The sequence below is a fragment of the Salvelinus sp. IW2-2015 genome, linkage group LG6.1, assembly GCF_002910315.2.
Source record: "Salvelinus sp. IW2-2015 linkage group LG6.1, ASM291031v2, whole genome shotgun sequence".
NCBI lineage: Eukaryota > Metazoa > Chordata > Actinopteri > Salmoniformes > Salmonidae > Salvelinus > Salvelinus sp. IW2-2015.
In genome coordinates, this window is record NC_036845.1 from 9,101,207 (window position 1) to 9,109,662 (window position 8,456).

Here is an 8,456-nt window from a genome sequence, read left to right on the forward strand (position 1 = left end):
AGGAATGGGTCAAAATTCACCCAACTTATTGTGGGAAGCTTCTGGAAGGCTATCCAAAACGTTTTTCCCAAGTTAAACAATTTAAAGGCAAAGCTACCAAATACTAATTGAGTGTATGTAAACTTCTGACCCACTGGGAATGTGATGAAAGAAATAAAAGCTGAAATAAATCATTCTCTCTACTATTATTCTGATATTTCACATTCTTAAAATTAAGTGGTGATCCTAACTGACCTAAGACAAGGAATTTTTACTATGATTAAACGTCAGAAATGGTGAAAAACTGAGTTTGAATGTATTTGGCTAAGGGGTATGTAAACTTCCGACTTCAACTGTATATAAGGTTATTTTTTATCCTGGCCAGTGCCTTGCAAAAGTATTCACCCTCCTTGGCATTTTTCCTATTTTGTTGTAAACTGTTGAAACGTCCTCTCACTGTCAACTGCGTTTATTTTCATCAAACTTAACGTGTAAATATTTGTATGAACATAAGATTCAACAACTGAGACATAAACTGAACACGTTCCACAGACATGTCACTAACAGAAATGGAATGATGTGTCCCTGAACAAAGGGGGGGGGGTTAAAATCAAAAGTAACAGCCAGTATCTAGTGTGGCCACCAGCTGCATTAAGTACTGCAGTGCATCTCCTCCTAATGGACTGCACCAGATTTGCCAGTTCTTGCTGTGAGATGTTACCCCAATCTACCACCAAGGCACCTGCAAGTTCCCGGACAATTCTTGGGGGAATGGCCCTCCGATCCAACAGGTCCCAGAAGTGCTCAATGGGATTGAGATCCGGGCTCTTTGCTGGCCATGGCAGAACACTGACATTCCTGTCTTGCAGGAAATCACGCACAGAACGAGCAGTATGGCTGGTGTCATGCTGGAGGGTCATGTCAGTATGAGCCTGCAGGAAGGGTAGCACATGAGGGAGGGGGATGTCTTCCCTGTAACGCACAGCATTGAGATTGCCTGCAATGACAACAAGCTCAGTCCGATGATGCTGTGACACACCGCCCCAGACCATGACGGACCCTCCACCTCCAAACCAATCCCGTTCCAGAGTAAAGGCCTCGGTGTAACGCTCATTCCTTCGACGATAACCGCGAATCCGACCATCACCCCATGTAAGACAAAACCGCAACTCGTTAGTGAAGAGCATTTTTTGCCAGTCCTGTCTGGTCCAGCGACAGTGGGTTTGTGCTCATAGGCGACGTTGTTGCCAGTGATGTCTGGTGAGGACCTGCCTTACAACAGGCCTACAAGCCCTCAGTCCAGCCTCTCTCAGCCTATTGCGGACAGTCTGAGCACTGATGGAGGGATTGTTTATTCCTGGTGTAACTCGGGCAGTCGTTGTTGCAATCCTGTACCTGTCCGCAGGTGTGATGTTTGGATGTACCGATCCTGTGCTGGTGTTGTTACACGTGGTCTGCCACTGCGAGGACGATCAGCTGTCCGTCCTGTCTCCCTGTAGCGCTGTCTTAGGGGTCTCACAGTACGGACATTGCAATTTATTGCCCTGGCCACATCTGCAGTCCTCATGCTTCCTTGCAGCATGCCTAAGACACGTTCATGCAGACGAGCAGGGACCCTGGGCATCTTTCTTTTGGTGTTTTTCAGAGTCAGTAGAAAGGCCTCTTTAGTGTCTTAAGTTTTCATAACTGTGACCTTAATTGCCTATCGTCTGTAAGCTGTTAGTGTCTTAACGACCGTTCCACCCCAAGCAAGGGACACAACCAAGCGGTACTATATAGACCAAGGAGCTCTCCAAACAGGTCAGGGACAAAGTTGTAGAGAAGTACAGATCAAGGTTGGGTTATAAAAAAATATCTGAAACTTTGAACATCCCATGGAGCACCATTAAATCCATTATTTAAAAAATGGAAAGAACATGGCACCACAACAAACCTGCCAAGAGAGGGCCGCCCACCAAAACTCACGGACCAGGCAAGGAGGGCGTTAATCAGAGGCAACAAAGAGACCAAAGATAACCCTGAAGGAACTGCAAAGCTCCACAGCGGAGATTGGAGTATCTGTCCATAGGACCACTTTAAGCTGTACACTCCACAGAGCTGGGCTTTACAGAAGAGTGGCCAGAAAAAATCCAATGCTTAAAGAAAAAAATTAGCAAACATGTTTGGTGTTTGCAAAAAGGCATGTGGGAGACTCCCCAAACATATGGAAGAAGGTACTCTGGTCAGATGAGACTAAAATGTAGCTTTTTGGATATCAAGGAAAGCGCTATGTCTGGCACAAACCCAACACCTCTCATCACCATCCCCACAGTGAAGCATGGTGGTGGCAGCATCATGCTGTGGGGATGTTTTTCATTGGCAGGGACTGGGAAACTGGTCAGAATTAAAGGAATGATGGATGGTGCTAAATACAGGGAAATTCTTGAGGGAAACCTGTTTCAGTCTTCCAGAGATTTGAGACTGGGACAGAGGTTCACCTTCCAGCAGAACAATGATCCTAAGCATACTGCTAAAGCAACACTTGAGTGGTTTAAGGGGAAACATTTAAATGTCTTGGAATAGCCTAGTCAAAGCCCAGACCTCAATCCAATTGAGAATCTGTGGTATGACTTAAATATTGCTGTACACCAGCGGAACCCATCCAACTTGAAGGAGCCAGAGCAGTTTTGCCTTGAAGAACATCAAATGATACAAACCCCCTAAAAATCCATTTTAATTCCAGGTTGTAAAGCAACAAAATAGGAAAAATGCCAAGGGGAGTGAATACTTTCGCAAGTCACTGTATGATCACCTATGATTGCTGTTCACTGTAATATGACAATAACTCTAACACTATTAGGACTAGCTAACGAACAGTGAATAACAGAGCTCACATAGCCAGGGATAAATAAGAGCAGGTATAGTTACAACACAACAAAAATACAAAAACTTTGTGAAGGGGAGCAATGGCTAATGTGTTAGGGAAAGAGGACACCTAGTCAGTTGCACAACTGAATGCATTCAACTGAAATCTGTCTTCCACATTTAACCCAACCCCTCTGAATCAGAGAGGTGTGAGGGGCATTAAAGGGGCAATCTGTGATTGCTACATCCATTTCAGACTGTAAAATTAGTGATATATACCCATTGATTCTTGGAGAATGTAACTTATAAATGCCTCCTGAGCTAAATTCAACTGTCATACCCCATCACAATCTAATCCAAATTATAAGCTTTTTTACTCCATTGTTTGTAAACAATGTAACAGTAAACAAACACTGTATAGACTAAAAACAAAAAACATGGTTAAAACTATAATTTTAGTCTCATGGATGGTCTGGGTACCAGTCTGGAACCCTAGCACTTTCTTTTCTTTGGCATGTGACATGGAGTAAAAGAAGTGGAATATAGACAGATATGGATATAATGAGATGCTTGTCTCCACCTTAACAATAGGATTAGTTGTCCACAGAGTGGAACGGTGGGCTGTCAACTCTTTGGATTGGTGGATACATTTTGTTATTTTAATAATTTTAAAAATATATTCGATTAAGGGTGTTGACATCAACCACTAGTATTCGATGGAGCTTGAGATGCTATGCTAGCTTCATGAATATGCATAGACCTTCTCGAATTTCAACAGGGAAGTGTATCACACTTTTATCAGTACACTCATAACAACCTAAGCATTACAAAATGTATATTAGATTAAACAAGCCTCACGTATCAAAATAACAATTCATATTTATCTTGACTAAATTCAACACTATCATTTCGCCCCCATTCAAAAACTCCTCACCTGCTTAATAATTAAGGATACGCTTAAGTGGACAGATTTTGGGCAGAAATAGGGCTCTCTGGTAACCAGGCTACCATCCTCCAGCTGCGTACCAAATCAACGCCAGGTGTTGCAGGAAGGCCAAGAAGATCATCAGGGACCCCGTAGCCACGCCATGTTCTCCCCGCTTCGATCACTCAGACGCGATCAGTACAGGAGCATCATGGCAAGAACTGGATGACTGGCCAATAGTTTCTACCCTCAGACCATCAGGCTGCTGAATAGCCACCACTAGTCAGCTATCTATTGCTATTTCTATTACTATTGTTGTTTTTTATGACAATTTTCATTGTTTTATTTAACTTAGTCCTGCATGTTGGAGCTCAGAGCCTAAGATGTTCACAGTACCCTGTAATCACACCTGCAACCCTGTACATGTGACTATTAAACATCTCTCAATGGTGGGGTCCCTGCTTTGTTGTTTGAATCGCATATTGCCCCTTTAACAGCTACCAGCAAGTTACCTATCTAGTTGTGTGCGACTTGCTAACTTGTTCCATCTTACCTTCTAGTGATTTCAGTGATATTAACTTGCTTGCTCAGATAACTTGGTTGCACAGTAGCTACATGACAGCTGTAGCTAGTAAGAACTTGTTAGAAAACGACTAGCGTCTAACGTTACTACCTAGTTAGCTAGATAACGACGTTAGCTAGTGCTGTCAGATTTATCACGACAAAATATCGTTCACCAAGACAACCTGCTTACTAACTACCCATATCAACTTATTCACGACCTCCCACCTTCTCAGCCATAGCTAGCTACTAATCTTCAAATATAAAAAATATTAAAACATTATCAAGTTAACGTTAGCTAGTTTACAAATCAGCGGGCTACGTTATTGTTTACCAAACACTATGTTGTTTACATTTTGCGGAACTCTGGCAACTTGGGGTCGACTACCCTGCGCTACACTGCCCCCTGCTGTATTGGAGTTGAATACATTCCAGAACCTCGAAAAAGAGATGCAGTATCTCCCCAAAAATTATGGTCACATACTTTTGTTTGCCATCTGAGAGATCAATATGCCTGTACCATACATTCATTTCGATTAGCTGAATGTCATGGCTAAATGTCATGGCTGAGATGTTATCTAATGAGCATTAAGGTTTGAGCCACCAAGTAGGAACCTCCAAGGGGAGTGAGTGTGATACAACATAAAGTAGACAGATTTGTTCCCTGGTGTGGGAGCTGGGTTGGCATGCATTAGCTCAAAATACTTAATTTAGCTGACATTGTAAAGGTGGTTTGTCTTGGTCTGGATATTACCACATCCTGGTGATGTTTATTATTAATCGTTGTTCTTGTTTCTACAGTTGAAGTCGGAAGTGTACATACACCTTAGCCAAATACATTTAAACTCAGTTTTTCACAATTCCTGACATTTAATCCTAGTAAAAATTCCCGTTTTAGGTCAGTTAGGATCACCACTTTATTTTAAGAATGTGAAATGTCAGAATAATAGTAGAGAGAATGATTTAATTCAGCTTTTATTTCTTTCATCACATTCCCAGTGGGTCAGAAGTTTATATACACTCAATTAGTATTTGGTAGCATTGCCTTGAAATTGTTTAACTTTGGTCAAACGTTTTGGTAGCCTTCCACAAGCTTCCCACAATAAGTTCCTCCTGACAGAGCTGGTGTAACTAAGTCAGGTTTGTAGGCCTCCTTGCTCGCACACGCTTTTTCAGTTCTGCCCACAAATGTTCTATAGGATTGAGGTGAGGTCTTTGTGATGGCCACTCCAATACCTTGACTTTGTTGTCCTTAACCCATTTTGCCACAACTTTGGAAGTATGCTTGGGGTCATTGTCCGTTTGGAAGACCCATTTGCGACCAAGCTTTAACTTCCTGACTGATGTCTTCAAAATATCCACATAATTTTCCTCCCTCATGATACCATCTATTTTGTGAAGTGCACCAGTCCCTCCTGCAGCAAAGCACCCCCACAACATGATGCTGCCACCCCCGTGCTTCACGGTTGGGATGGTGTTTTTCGGCTTGCAAGCCTACCCCTTTTTCCTCCAAACATAACGATGGTCTTGATGGCCATTTTTGTTTCATCAGACCAGAGGACATTTCTCCAAAAAGTACAATCTTTGTCCCCATGTGCAGTTGCAAACCGTAGTCTGGCTTTTTTATAGCGGTTTTGGAGCAGTGGCTTCTTCCTTGCTGAGCGGCCTTTCAGGTTATGTCGATATAGGACTCGTTTTACTGTGGATATAAATACCTTTGTACCTATTTCTTCCAACATCTTCACAAGTTCCTTTGCTGTTGTTCTGGGATTGATTTTAACTTTTCGCACCAAAGTATGTTCATCTCTAGGAGACAGAACTCGTCTCCTTCCTGAGAGGTATGACGGATGCGTGGTCCCATGGTGTTTATACTTGTGTACTATTGTTTGTATAGATGAACGTGGTACCTTCAGGCATTTGGAAATTGCTCCCAAGGATGAACCAGACTTGTGGAGGTCTGCACATTTTTTTCTGAGGTCTTGGCTGATTTCTTTTGATTTTCCCATGATGTCAAGCAAAGAGGCACTGAAGGTAGGCCTTCGAAATATATCCACAGGTACACCTCCAAATGACTCTAATTATGTCAATTAGCCTATCAGAAACCTCTAAAGCCATGACGTCATTTTCTGGAATTTTCCGAGCTGTTTAAAGGCACAGTAAACTTCTGACCCATTGGAATTGTGATACAGTGAATTATAAGTAATCTGTCTGGAAACAATTGTTTGAAAAATTACTTGTGTCATGCACAAAGTAGATGTCCAAACCAACTTGCAAAAACTATAGTTTGTTTTAACAAGAAATTTGTGGAGTGGTTGAAAAACAAGTTTTAATGACTCCAACCTAAGTGTATGTAAACTTCTGACTTCAACTGTACCTATTTAAGGAGGATAAATAAGCATTTTGCCAAGTCACCCTAAGCCAACTACAATCTCAAAGCACTTGGTGATGATTCCCCTCCCAGTTGGGGGATTGGTGGATAGGAACACCATCACTTTGATAGAACCTTACAGCTGTGCGTGTGTGTGTGCGTGTGCGTGTGCGTGTGCGTGTGTGTGTGTGTGTGTGTGTGTGTGTGTGTGTGTGTGTGTGTGTGTGTGTGTGTGTGTGTGTGTGCGTGCGTGCGTGCGTGAGTCTGTCTGTCTGTCTGTCTGTCTGTCTGTCTGTCTGTCTGTCTGTCTGTCTGTCTGTCTGTCTGTCTGTCTGTCTGTCTGTCTGTCTGTCTGTCTGTCTGTCTGTCTGTCTGTCTGTCTGTCTGTCTGTCTGTCTGTCTGTCTGTCTGTCTGTCTGTCTGTCTGTCTGTCTGTCTGTCTGTCTGTCTGTCTGTCTGTCTGTCTGTCTGTCTGTCTGTCTGTCTGCTGTGTCTCTGTCTGTCTGTCTGTCTGTCTGTCTGTCTGTCTGTCTGTGTGTCTGTGTGTCTGTGTGTCTGTGTGTCTGTGTGTCTGTGTGTCTGTGTATCTGTGTATCTGTGTATCTGTGTGCATGCAGCGTGTGTCTGTGAACTTGCGAGCATGGATGTGTGCGTGCCTGCCTCGGTGAGTGTGTCACCGTGGGAACATTTCTGTAGGAATCCAGCAAATCAGTTGCCATAGCAACTGGGTTCCATAATAGCAACAGTCGCTGAATAAGTATTTTATGCATTCGGGGGAGTACACGTATTTCCTCCTCTCCATCTTTAGTAATGCAAGTTTATCTTTTTTTTTTTAGCTTTTATTGTGTGTTTCAGTTTAATATACTATTTATAACACCAAGTGGTACCAGACTTTTGAAAAAAATTCAGTTGAAGCAGAACAGTTAGGCTACTTCTTCAATTGTGTGTATTAGGCTATATGTTCACAACGCTCTCACATTCACCATAAGGTAGGCCTACCTGTTGTATACATCTGACTTTGCATTTAAACAATATCTAATCTATACAGCAGGTGACTAATTATGGACTACCACCAAGGATATGTGGGCCACTTCCTTCCTCTGCAAATTTGCAATGACTGAATTCTTATGACCTTATTTAAGAACCAGGAACTCATATGGCAACAAGATGGGGCACTGGTGCAGATTAGTCTTAGCTGTGATCACAAGTGGAAATAATAGATGTGCTTACTGCAGAGGTGCAAAACCCCTTACTACAGAGGTGTGAAAAGACATAGAGGACTACAGAATCAGTCTATATAAATCTAAATCAAATCACATTTTATTGGTCACATACATACATTTAGCAGATGTTATTGCGGATGTAGCGACATCTATACCAACCAAGCCATTGAGCCTTGTATACATTCTTTATTTTCCCTTGAGGTTACAGGACAGGAATAGTGTCATAAGCACAGAACAGACAATATTGGGCCCATACTTACAGCTCAATCAGGTTTAAATATAGCCTATCCATTGTTGATATTTATTATAACAGGCTGTGTGGAAACTTGTATGCCTATCAAGACACCAAAGACATTGTATAGGCTACTGTTTTAATGAACAACAGTCATATCGTTCCTGCACATGATGTCTATATACAGCAGGTCTCTCTCTCTCGTGTTTCTTTACCTGTCTGTCAAGCGCAGGGATCATCATAGCGCATCGTCTGCGCGCAACATATCCACCGCGTTCGTATTCACTCCCACCACGCGACCCACTCCCCACCCCCGCTGCGACG

At 42.5% G+C, this 8,456-nt stretch overlaps 1 protein-coding gene across 1 annotated transcript in view; it reads right to left on the reverse strand.

Moving 5' to 3' along the window:
* LOC111965006 (DNA-directed RNA polymerase III subunit RPC7-like) overlaps positions 1-8,456 on the reverse strand; it is a 737,315-nt gene that overhangs the window by 4,943 nt on the left and 723,916 nt on the right. The window lies entirely within an intron of this gene.